Consider the following 14,088-nt stretch of genomic DNA (forward strand, 5'->3'; position numbering starts at 1 on the left):
CAGAGCCACTGCTGTCAGTTGGCCCAAGGACACCTGCCCTCATGGTGTTTGGCACAACCCAAGTCACCTACACTTTAATAAGGTCAGCAATCCAGGCCCGTCCACTGCAGGAACTGCATGTGCATTAGAAGGCTATTGTTCCCAGGTGTCTCTCCTTAAGAGCAAAGAAGCCATGAAAGAGAGAAATTTGAGGACCCAGAAAGTGAAGCGTAAGGACTGTTTAGCATCTGATGGGGGCCCTCTTTAGACCCTTGTTTCTGTGGAAAGGCTCCCACCTGTGTAGTCTTTGCCTGCATCTCTCTTCTGGGTCTCTCCTGGCGTAATTTTACCATCTGTCATAGGGAGTATTCTGGGAGAGGCCTTCCTATTCTTGTAACCTGCAGAGGAATGACAGATGAATGTGGGGGAGGGGGAAGCACATGTCCCCCTCTCTGAGTGGGCTTGTGTGACTTCAAGTCAAGCAGAGCTATAATTGCAAATGAGCTTTTGAAAGGAATCTACTCCCAAATGTCAAGGGTTGCATCTTCCTTAACTGTCTTTCTGTTTGCCATCTACCTTTTTTTCCTGAAATTTGTTTTTGATAAAGGGGAGAATCCTACTCCCCAAAAATAAAAATATTGGGACTAGGTATAGGGGGAGAAGTTGCCTACAAAAGAGCTGCACAAAGGAGTTTGGGGAGGTAAAACCTATATCCTGATTGTGGTGATGATTACCTGACTCCATGCATTTATTAAAACTCATGGAACTCCACAGCCAAAAAGTGACTCACTGTTTATAAACTAAAAAGTATATTTGTAAACACTTCAGACATGTCAATAGGCATTGTAGCTCCCTTTATGAAAATAATAATCATGTGAATTAAAGGGACAAGAAAACATTTATTTAAATCGATTGAATTGTCCTACTCTATCCAATATGGTAGACACTTGCACGTATGGTGGTTGAGCACTTCAGATGAATAGACCAAATGGAAATAAGTGTAAAATACACACCCATTTCAAGGACTTCATGCAAGAGAGAATGTAAATATCGCATTAACATTTTATATTCATTACATATTGAAATGATAATGCTTTGGATATATGGGATTAAATAATATGTATTATTAAAATTAATTTTATCTGGTTCTTTTGATTTATTATGGCTACTAGAAAATTGAAAGTTACGTTTGTGATTCACACTGTTTCTATTGGACACTGCTGAGCTGATACTATGTACCAGGAATCAGAGAATTATGGAATTAGAAACTAGTATGGAAACTCCCTTGTTTGTATACCCACTCCCCTGCAATTTTATACTCGTTATCCAAAGTTTGTTCTTAGTTATCAGCTATTTCTTCTCTATGTTCCATTTTGTTATGGAACTGAGACTTAAAGTATAATCTGTAATCCAATGACTCCTAAATAGTGATATCCCAATCCTACATCTATCTAAACCAGTAGTTTTCCAACCAGGGCTGATGTTGGGCCACCGCCTCCCCCGGGGACATCTGGCAATGTCTGGGTACATCTTAATTGTCACAACTTGGGGAATGAGAATATTACTGGCATCTGGTGGACAGAGGCCAGAGATGGTGCTAAGCATCTTACAGTAAGTAGGACAGCCCTTAGAATCGATAACTACTCAGTCTAAAATGTCAATACTGCTGAGGTTGAGAAACACTTGTAAATATTTGTCAGTATCCTCATTGATATAACAAATGTATATTGATAACCTATAATGTAAAACTATGCTAAGTATTTTGAGGAAATCAAAGATAAATTAGATATAGATCCTACATATACCATATTTACAAAGATAAAATTCACAATTGTTTGAAACAGAGTAGGTGATCAATGATGTCATAATAAGAATGTCATAAGAAGAGATTATGATAAGTGATGGGTAAAAATATGGATGAGTTCTCACTTGCATTCTTTGTTTTTAAAAGCCAACATAGTATTTCTAGTTGGATATCCTTAAATCGAACACAGCTAAAACTTAACTCATCAGTGTTCCCTCTCACCACAAGAAATCGTTTTCTAAGTATATCATTATTCATTTAATTTCCTAGGTTTATCTCTTCTATCTTCTATATTTATTATTAAGATTTTTAAATTAAATTCTGTAATGTAGTTATTATCAATAATTTTGCTCATTTTTCTTTTTACCCAACTGTGGGCAAACAATTTTAGGAACTTATTGGTGCATTAAAAAGTTTAAATATACAATATGGTCCCAGCAAGTAATTTAGTGAAGGAGGTATGTGAAATGCCAAAATAGGGTGACTACTATGCAGATAGTAAATAACTGTCAAATAAATGACAGGGATAAATATCATAGAAATTCTGGGGAAAATAATATCAATATAAATATATGGAAGCCTAGAGCAATTTGCACATTATTCTATTTCAGATTCTCATACCTGTATTGCTAAAATAGACTCTTCTACAATTCCTGCTCTAAAACCCCCAAGTGTTATTTTTAGTTAAAATTTCCTAAAATATATATTTTATCATGGCATTTCTTCTGCTCCAAAGTCTCCCATCACTTCCTCTTATCTAAGACAAACGTCTAAACTCATCTTCTCACCTTTAAAGGCATTCTACAATTTGACCCAAACCTATCTTCATTTCCCACTATGCCCTAATATGCAAACACCACACCAGCCAGGTTGGCCTATTCGTACGCCCCTGGCTCTGTGTTTTTGCAGGCCTCTCCTCTCTTTCCCTTTGTTAATATTAATTCAAGCCATCTTTCCAGGTTCATCTCAAGCTCCTTGAAGCTTTCCCTACCTCTCCAGGGCATGCTCTTTCCCTTCTTTGAATTCCTTTGCACTCATAATAAATACTGTTAAATTTTGAATATTCTTATTCTCTAGAATTTGCGCTTATAATCAATACTGTCTAAGAGTAAATTTTCTTACTCTCTGGGATGAAACAAGCCATGTTGAAATGTCCTTTTGATACTTGAGTTCACTTAACGGAGTCCCTAGAGATACTCAATGTCTATTTGCTGGTCAAAGAAAGAGTTATTGATGTTGTGCAATTGGAAGAATACTACTATGATTCTTCTATCAAAATGGTATATAACTGATTCCTTTAAACAAACAGATCAAAAATCTCTTACGTGTAATAAGTGTTATATTTCAAAGCAATTAACTTGAGGACAAAACACATTCTAATTTTCACATGTTTTTAGTACTCCTTTTTAGGAATTTCTTTGAGAGCCTGTAACACATCCTTTAATATATTCAAAGACTATACATCTTCATTCTGTGAAGGTTAACTTGGCTTTTCAAACTGGCATTTAGAGCCAAGTTGGGGGATTAAGATGAGTGAAGCTGGGAATATCATAAGTGATTTAAAAAAGAGGTGCAAGTGGAATCAAGAGACTCAGTTTTCCTGTTGATTTTAAAGTGTCTCTGAAGGCAGTTTTAAATAAATGCTAGAGTTCTGATTTCACTTAGGATGTAGAAATCTATAAAAGATGTCCTTTCAAATCCAATAATGAAAAAAGTTTAAAAAGTTATAAAATAAAAACTTTTCTGAGCCAATCAAAAAGATAAGGTGTCACAGCAACCAATTAAATTGAGTTCCAATGAGTTAGAAGTCCTTCCAAGGTAAGATGAAACACATAAATGGCTTCATCTTTGGCAGAGTATGGGAGGAAGAGGTGAATATAAGTGGGTATAAAGAAATAACCTAAAATGGTACATGCTTAAAGGCCAAGTATAGGTAACTAAACAAGTTAGGTATAGCCAGGGGACCCAGATATAAGGATAATTCATATATACTTGTAATCTCTTTTTCATGTGCTTCCTTAAGATGTTCACAAGAAATATTGAGGGCAGGGAAAAAGACCCAAGGGACACCTGCTTGGTGGCCCAGGTATTCTTGAAACAATTGTACTTTAGGTACAGAGAAATATAAGAGTGACAATATTTTCTCATCAGGAACAATGCAACTACAAAAAGATTTTTAAAGATATGAAGAATGCCAGGAAGGCTAGAAATAAAGGTAAATATGAAATACTTTCTTTTTCTTTCTTCACATTAAAATATAATTAATGTTATAAAGTAAAAATAGTAACACTATATTGTGAGGCTTATAACATGTAAAACTAAAATGTGACAACACTAGCCCAAATAATAAGAGATAAAAAGAAGGAATTAAGCCTAGAAATCAATAATGAAAACATATCTGGAAGTCCTCAAATATTTGAGAATAAAACAATGCATTTTTAAATAACCGATGGGCCAAAGAGGAAGTCACAAGAAAAGTAGAAAATATTTTGAATTAAGTAAATAAGAACAAAACATCAAAATGTGTGGGACACAGGTAAAGCAGTGCTCAGAGGCAAATTTATAGCATTAAATACCTGTATTAGAAAAAAGGAAGACCCTCAAATCAATAATCTACATCAGAGATCAGTAAACTTTCTCTCTAAAGTTTACTGAGAATGGCCAGATCATCAATATTTGAGGCTTTGTAGATCATATAGTCCCTTTTATAACTACTCAGCACTACATTTTAGTGTGAAAACAGCCATAAACAATGTAGAAACAAATGAGTTTATCTGTGTTTCACTACAACTTTATTAATGGACATGAAATTTGAATTTTATCTAAATTTCACATGCCACAAAATATTATTCTTTTAATTTTTTTCAATCTTGTAAAAATGTAAAAATGATGCTGCAAAATTTAACACAATATCAATCAACATCTCAGCAGAAATTTTTTTGGTAGAAATTGCTAAGTTCATTCTAAAATAGATATGAAAAAGCAAAGGACCTGGTGGAGAATTAATACTATGTAGTTTCAGAGTTTACCATAAAGATATACTGATCAAGATGCTCTGGTATTGGCATGAGGATAGACATAAATCAATGGAATAGTATAGACAGTCCAGAAAGAGAACCAGACATACAATTCCCTTGAGTTTTGACAAGGGCAACTTGGTGATTTATTGAGGAAAGAGAATTTTCAACAAATTATATTCAAATTAGATATTCAGCAAGAAATAAAAAATATATCTCAATCCATATGTCATGTTATAGATATGAACTAACTCAAAATGAATCATAGACTAAGTGTAAAAGCTAAGCTATAAAACATCCATTAGAAGAAAACATAGGAAAAAAATCTTTGTAATCTTTGGTTTGAACATATATTTTTAGATAGGACACAAAAGGCACAAACCATAAAAGAAAAAACTTGAGTAACATCACTTCATCAAAATTAAAATATCTGCTCTGGAAAATACTGTTAAGAAAATGAAAATACAAGACAAAGACTGGGAGAAAATAATTTTCATGTTAAAATATATACCTGATAAAGAACATGTATCAAGAGTATATGAATAACTGAAAGTAAGAAAAACAATACAACTAAAGGACAGCCAGAAGATTTGAGCAGGCGTTTCATAAAAGAAGAAATACAGGCTGGGTGTAGTGGCTCACATCTGTAATCCCAGCACTTTGGGAGGCTGAAGTGGCAGGGTCATTTGAGCCCAGGAGTTTGAGACCAGCCTGGCAACATAGGGAGTCCTCATGTTTACAAAAATCAAAACAAAAATATTAGCCAGGTGTTGTGGTGAATGCTGGTAGTCCCAGCTACTCCGCAAGCTGAGATGGGGGGATCACTTGAGCCCGGGAAGTCAAGGCTGCAGTGAGCCAGATCATACCACTGCATTCAGTCTGGGCAACAGAGGGAGATCCTGTCTCAAAAAAAAAAAAAAAAAAAGAAAGAAAAGAAACTAGAACAAAAAAGAAGAGAGATACAAAAGGAATATAAACCAATGAAAAGATGCTCAATGACATCAGAAAACTATTAATACAAATTAAAGCCCCTATGAGACACCATTACAACCTATTAAAATGGCTAACATTTAAAAATAGGCCAGGTGTAATGGCTCATGCCTGTAATCCCAGTGCTTTGGGAGGCCAAGGTGGGCAGATCATTGAGAGCAGGAGTTCGAGACTAGCCTGGCCAAAGTGGTGAAACCCTACTAAAAATGTAAAACATTAGCCAGATGTAGGGGCGGGCACCTGTAATCCCAGCTACTCAGGAGGCTGAGGCAGGAGAATTGCTTGAACCTGGGAGGCAGAGGATGCGATGAGCCAAGATCACACCACTGCACTCCAGTCTGGGTGACAGAGTGAGACTCCTCAAAAAATAAAATAAAATAAAGTGGCTAACATTTTAAAACTAATAGCTGACAATAGAAAAGGCTAGAAAAGATGCAACACATCTGAAACTCTCACACATTGCTGTGCAAAATGTCACAGAAACTTTAGAAAATGGTTTGACAGTTTATTGTAAAGTTAAACCTACACTTAATGTACAACATACAACCCAGCAATGCCACTCCTGAGTATTTAGCCACACACACACAAAATATATATATATGGCTACACAAAAGCCTACCTGCAAAATTTATTCAGAACTGCCAAGAAACAACTACCAACTGATGAGTGGATAAACATATTACTTTACACTCATACAAGGAAATATTACTCAGTGATAAAAAGCAACTAACTTTTGATGCGTGCAACAATGTAGATGAGTCTCAAAAGCATAAAACTAAGTTTTAAAAGACGGATGTAAAGGCTACATACTGCTTGAGTCCATTTACACTACATTCTGCACAAAGCAAAACTATAGGGTCAGGAACCACATCAGTGATTTCTCAGTGCTGGGAAGTTGAGGAATGGTTGACTCCAAAGGAGCACGTTTAAATTTTGGGGTGAAGGAAATATTCTCTGTTAATTGTGGTAGTGGTTTCCTAACCATATACACATCTCAAAGTTCATGAAATTAAACTCTTAAAATGATAAATTCTATGTTATGCAACTTCTACTTCAATAAACCTGGCTTTTAAAAAATAATCTAAGTAGGAATAAAGCATAATTGGAAAAAAAATACAAACTCAGTGTGCTCAATTTGCATTACCCTTATTTGACTACATTAAAAAGGCAATGTTGACCCAGCACCTGTAATCCGAGCACGCTGGGAGGCCGAGGCAGGCAGATCACTTGAGGTCAAAAGTTCGAGACCAACCTGGCCAACATGGTGAAGCCCCATTTCTACTAAAAATACAAAAGTTAGCCGGCTGTGGTGGCACGCGCCTGTGGTCCCAGCTACTTGGGAGACTGAGGCAGGAGAATCACTTGAACCTGGGAGGCAGAGGCTGCAGTGAGTCAAGATCGCACTACTGCACTCCAGCCTGGGCAACAGAGTGAGACTTCGACTCAAAAACAAAAAATGGCAATGTTTTCCACCGTTCCAATTATGCAACAACTTATGCCTGATCTTGGTCAAGACCCCGATTTTTGGAGATAAGGACAATTGCATTCACCTCAGATCATCGCTGTGAGGACTGAAAGAGATAAAGTGTGAAAACGAAACCACTGCACAAGAAAGCACCTGTTTCCTGCTGCTGGAGTCCTATGTCCCAGCTCATACAACTGGGCAATGCTCACAAAAGACTCAGATGTCAAGTAGTGCCTAAAATCAATTTATTATTATACACCAACACAGCCAACTGTGATGGGAATTTGACAAATGGGTTGCTGAATATGAATATGAACGCATAGTGCTAAAACTCTAAATGCTGGCATGGAGGTCTTATTCAAGTTGTGTATATCACTCATTTGTTACTTGTTATTGCTGAGAAGTATTCCATTGTATAGATACACCACCATTTGATTGTCCATTCACCAGATGATGGACTTTACCCACTATTTTTATCAGGTTGTTTGTCTTCTTTTATTGAATTTACAAGTTTTTAGTGTACTCTGAATACCAATCTATCAAACGTATGTATTACAAACTGTATTGCAGATACAGTTAGATAAAAGGCATAAGTTCTAGTATTCGATAGTATAGTAATCATAGTTAACAATAATGTATTGCACATTCCAAAATAACTAGAAGAATTGTACTGTTCCCAACACAAAGAAAAGATAAATGTTTGAGGCAATGGCTATCTCGATTACCCTGATTTGATCATTATACATTGTATATTTGTATCAAAATATCACATGTACCTCCCATATTTCTTAAGCGGCATAAAAATAAAGAGATAAATGAGAGTGAACAATGCAAAATCACATTGTGATATTCTGTGGGGTTTCTCGGCTTCATTATGCCACTAGATATGTTATTGTGTGAGAGGCAACGTGTAAGTTATTTGCTGAGTACATGAAAATAGGCTTATTTTCCTCTTTACAATTTAGAAAGCATTTCACATGTGACATCTAATTTGATTTAGCCTTGGCAAAAGAGACCAGGCGTTGGGGCCAACCACTTCCACAGCAGGGGTTAATCGAGGTTACTTCTTTTAAATTATTACTGATCTCTGTACTAAAAGACAGGCATGAAAGAGAAATTCCCTTAATCACTTACTGATGGGGCAAGAAACGAACTATACGCAAACCATCTTAAACCAGAGTTTCTCAACCTACTTCAAGTCATCTGGGGTGCTTGTTAAATATTCTGAGCTCCCATCCATGACTTACTAATCCAAACCTCTAAAGGCAGTGTCTGGTGATCTGCGTTATTTTAATAAGCTGTCCCATGAATTTTTTTATAATAATTTTTATTTTTATTTTTATTTTATTATATTGAGACTGAGTTTCACTCTGTTGCCCAGGCCGGAGTGTAATTACAGCTCACTGCAGCCTCATCCTCCTGGGTTCAAGTGATCCTCCTGCCTCAGCCTCCTGAGTAGCTAAGACCATAAGTGTGTGCCACAACAATTGACTAAATTTTTTTATTTTTATTTTTTTATTTTTTGTAGAGACGGGTTCTTGCCATGTTGCCCAGGCTGGTCTTCAACTCCTGAGCTTAAGCGGTCTGCCTGCCTCAGCCTCCCAAAGTGCTGGGATTACAGGCATGAACCACAGTAAGTGGCCAATAATTTTTTATTATTATTGTCCAGCCAGTGGTCATAGGGTGGCTGGCTTTGTACAAGATGATGCTTTAATGTCCTTCTGATATATTTTCCATGGTCTGCAGTATTCAACTCACTGAGACCGAGGGAATTATTCTGCCAGATGCCTTGAAAGAGTTAATTAAAATAATTGATTGTGAGGCTAAGTTGAGTGCAACTCTCTTTATGAAGCCACTGTGGTCTCTTATTAGTTCCCTTATAGTCTGAGAACCAACACTGACATTGATTTTTTTGTTATTTTTGATTAATTTTTTTCATTCATTAGCCAAAATTAATACAACTAGATTGCTTCAGAACATAAAAATGTTTAGATTTTGAAGGAAAAAGTGAAATCCTTAATCACTGTGACATTGATACACATTCCATCTTTGCACTACATTTCCTCAGTAATACAAAACGAAACACTTTTAGCTCTGTGACTCCTGGAGAGTTAGGCAGCTAAATTTGGTCACCATCTGAGCCAACAGATGAAGTAGTGGCGGACAAAACGAAAGTTTCGAATAAGGCATTCCACGAGGTAAAGCTCGTTGACTACTGAGCAACATAAATAGCCTTGACCCATTTGGCTAACTACACAAGGAAAGAAGGCTGTCATCTGAGGAAGAACCAATGAAGCTGATGTACATTGTCTGAGACTTTTATATTCAAAACAATAAAAAGGCTTGAATGTCAGTCAGCTTTATCTTCACTGTTAGTCTGCACCAGGGAGCCTGCCTTCCTGATATTTGGGACTAAATAATTCTTTGTTGAGGGGGCTGTCCTGTGTGTTATAAAATGTTTAGCAGAACCCCTGGCCTCCACCCATTAGGTGCCCACCCAAGGCCCAGTTAGGACCAACGAAAATGTCTCCAGACATTGCCAAATGTCTCCTGGGGAACAAAGTCATCTTGGTGTGAACCACTGATTTATACCCACTAATTTCTTTAATTTTAACTTCTGCGATAAAAATTCTAAAAAATTAAAGGAATTCCCTAAGATATGCTTAAAATAGCTTAAACATATATTTAAATATTTGAAAACCACTCAAGAACTATGTCAAGATCAATGATGCGGTAGCAGCGCTAAGCATTCCTATTTCATGTGAAATGAAACAACTTCCATAATGAGCGGACGCAAATGGTTATCAGTGGTAAGTGAAGTCTAAAACTGTTAAGATTCAAAGCAACATTAGTTTCAGCATCCTAAATGTCTTGCCTCTAAAGCACTAAAACAAGCTTTTACATGCAAAATAGACTCTGATACAATCTAAAAAGTTGGAAAAGGCCATTGTTCTCCTCCTTTTAATCAAATCCCTTGTAATTCAAATATATGAATTTCAGAGCGCATTCTGTGTTACCCCGAACTTAACCTCTGTGAACATCAATCCTTCGGTGCCAGGAGTATATTTCTTTACCCATTTCCACTCCATTCCCCAAATCAGTGGAACCAGTGATTTCCCTCCTTATGAACTCACTGTTTCCCAGTTATTTCCCATTAGGCAGTGTGTAAACTAAGTCCCAAAGCCTCAGGTGGTGGCCAAAAGACATAAACTTCATCAGGTGCAGTGGCACACTCCTGTAATCCCAGCACTTGGGAGGCTGAGGCGGGTGGATCACCTGAGGTCAGGAGTTCCAGACCAGCCTGGCCAACATGGTGAAACCCCGTCTCTACTAAAAGTACAAAAATCAGCCAGGCGTGGTGGTGGGCACCTGTAATCCCAGTTACTTGGGAGGCTGAGTGAGGCAGGAGAATGGCTTGAATCTGGGAGGCAGAGGTTGCAGTGAGCTGAGATCATGCCAACACACTCCAACCTGGATGACAGAGAAAAGACTCAGTCTCAAAAACAAAAACAAAAGCAAAAACAAAAACAAAACAAAACAAAATTCATGAAAAGGAGAACGAGATAGAGGGAATAAGAAACATTGGTCGAAACTCCAGGATGAGGGGCAGGAAACGGGACCCTTGGGAATGAAAGCGTAGAACTACCAAGGCCTACTCTTGAAAAATAAAAAAAAAAATTAAAATAAAGAAAAATACTCATCAGAATACTTTTTCTTGTTGTATAGGTAATGCATACCCATGGTAGGATCTCTGGTGGCTAAAAAAAGAAATGTAAAAAGAAGATACAATTATTTCACCTTTCCGCATAGTATTACCATCCATGTGATATACGTTGTTTGGGTTTGCCTATTTTTGACTTTCATATACACAGAATTCACTGGATATATTCTTTTATGATTTGGTGTTTTCAATCAACATGAAATTTTAAGATTCATCTGTATTGGTGCTTGTAAAAAATTATTTTCACTGCTGTTTAATATTCTACTCTAAGAATATACCACATTTATTTATTTATTCTACTGTTGATTTTGGTTGTTTCTAGCATTACCTATTACAGATAAGCCTTCCACAACTATTTGTATGTGTCCATTGAAGTATATGTTCAAGAGTTTTTCTTAGGGTGAAAATTCTGGATTTTAGGTGATGTGCTTCTCCAAATGACTATACAATGCCAAAACATTTCTTAAATTGTTTTTACCATTGAATTCCTACCAGATCACCATTCTTATCAACACTTGAAATTGATAAACATTTTAATTTTTACCAGTCTGATGGTATGTGATATGGTTTGCCTGTGTCCCCACACAAGTCTCACCTTGAATTGTACTAATCCCCACACGTGAAGGGCAGGGCCAGGTGAAGATAACTGAATCATGGGGTGATTTCCCCCATACTGTTCTGTGTGGTAGTGAATAAGTTTCACAAGATCTGATGGTTTTGTAAGTGGGAGTTCCCCTGCACAAGCTCTCTTGCCTGCCACCATGTAAGACATGACTTTGTTCCACATTCACCTTCCACCATGATTGTGAGGCCTCCCCATGAGTCAATTAAACCTCTTTCCTTTATAAATTACTCAGTCTTGGTTATATCTTTATTAGTAGTGTGAGAACAGACTACTACAGTATGAAAAGGTAGCTCATTGTGGTTTTAATTTGCATTTCCGTGATTACTAAATAAGTTGAAATCTCATATTTGAATGAATATTTGTGTTTCCCCTTTGGTCAAAATTTTAGCCATTTTAGATTTCATTATCTTTTCTTTTCCTATTAATTCATGTCTGTTTGTATATGTCCATTCAAAAGATATGAATTCTTTTTCCAGTTATACATACGTTCATGTGGTATGTGAGAGTGTGTCTGTGTGTGTGTGTGTGTGTGTGTGTGTGTGTACCAGTTAGTGCTCTGTCTTCTTAAGGTCCTTTACAGCTTATACAGGTATTGAAGCTCAGCTGTAATTTCCAGATTCCAGGTGAAGAGAGGAAGGAGTGGAAACCAAAGGGTCACTCCTGACTGAGGCAGCGCCCTTTAAGGATCTTTCTCAAAATCCCACAGTGCATTTCCACTCATATCCCATTGCCTAGGATTACTCTCAGGACCACAGCCAGACCTATGAAGGCTGGGAGATGGAATCATATAACTAGGCACTACTATTCCTAAAGAAATTCAGGCTCTGTTGCTAAGGAAGAAGGGGAGACTAGATATTGGGTAGCAACTAGTGGCTTCTGCCAAACTGACTGACTTTCCTGATTTTAGCTAATTTTAACAACTGTTGCATAACACTTTTCTTCCCAATAGTTTTAAGGTACTTCCTTTGTTATTTATTTACATCTTATATATAACAAACCTATAAGATACTATTCTGTTTCATTTGTCTGTATGTTTTTTTCAATACTGGCATGCTGACTTATTTAGTATAATTTATAGTAAGATTTTGCTTGGGGAGCAGGTTAATTCAATATCATTATTTCCTTCCTTCAGTTTTTCTTGGTTATTTTCACTTATTATTTTCTGTATAGTGCAAGATCATTTTAATAAATTGCAAAGAAAATCCTTGGCTTTTATTAAAATGCTTTAAATCCTTATTAAGTTTTTCCATCTAGAAATATAAGCTTCTCCATTTATTTAATTCTTAGAATCACAAATTCATGTATGTCTTGTGTATTTCTGATGTAACATTATTTCTACATATTTTATGATTTTCTTGATATTATGAAGAGAGATTTATTTCTTGTATTTTAAATTATCGGTGATATATGTGAAAAATAGATGTGTTTATTGTTTGTTTTTTAAATTTGGAAAACTTTTTCTTTTAACTTTTATTTTAGGTTTGCGAGTACATGTGAAGGTATAGAGGACTACGTGCTCGCAAACGAGACGTTCCTGACTATGTGCTCGCAAACGAGACATTCCTGATAAGTCCTGCTCTTGCAAACGAAGCAGGGCATTCCTTCCCTGTAAACAGGGAGGACAAAGGAGCCAGCTGCAAACAGCAGACCCTGGGGGCTTGTTTATGTGTAAACATCTTGAAAATCCAGAAAGTCAGGGAAAGGTCAGAAAAACAACAATGTGTCTTGTGACTTGGTAACATTCCACAAACGACTGTATAAAATAAAGCAGAGCACGCCATTTGAGGCAGCCGCCATGTTTGTCTTGTCTTGTGCTGTCTTGTGTGTTCATTCCTTTGTTTAGGAAACACGCGGACCCCAACAGAAGGTTTGTTACACAGGTAAACACGTGTCATGGGGATTTGTTGTACATATTATTTCATCATTCAGGTATTAAGCCCAGTACCCAGTAGGTATGTTTTCTGCTCCTCTCCCTCCTCCCACCCTCCACCCTCAAGTAGAGCCCAGTGTCTGTTGTTTCCTTCTTTGTTAAACTTGGATAACTTTTTTAAGGACTCAAAACAATTTTACTGTGTTATGGTTTCTTGGATTTTTGGTTTAACTTTTGGATTAATTTTTATATGTATATATCTATGACTGCACATTGTATAACACATGTATATATAATTTGATAATACAAATAATTGCTTCTTCAAATAAACTTGTTTTATTAGTTTATATTTTTCCTATTTCGGAACCCTGGATACAAAGTCTTACATTTCTGCTACTCTTTGATTTCCTTCTGTGTTTTATTTATATTTTTCTTTTCTAGAAATGATATTATTCAGTAACTTACATTAGTATTTTCTCTTTTATCAAGTCTTACTTTTCTTCAAATACTTTAAGTTCTAGGGTACATGTGCACAACATGCAGGTTTGTTAAATAGGTATACATACATATGCCATGTTAGTTTGCTGCACCCATTATCTCGTCATTTACATTAGGTA

The sequence above is a fragment of the Papio anubis genome, chromosome 15, assembly GCF_008728515.1.
Source record: "Papio anubis isolate 15944 chromosome 15, Panubis1.0, whole genome shotgun sequence".
In the NCBI taxonomy this organism is placed as follows: Eukaryota; Metazoa; Chordata; class Mammalia; order Primates; family Cercopithecidae; genus Papio; species Papio anubis.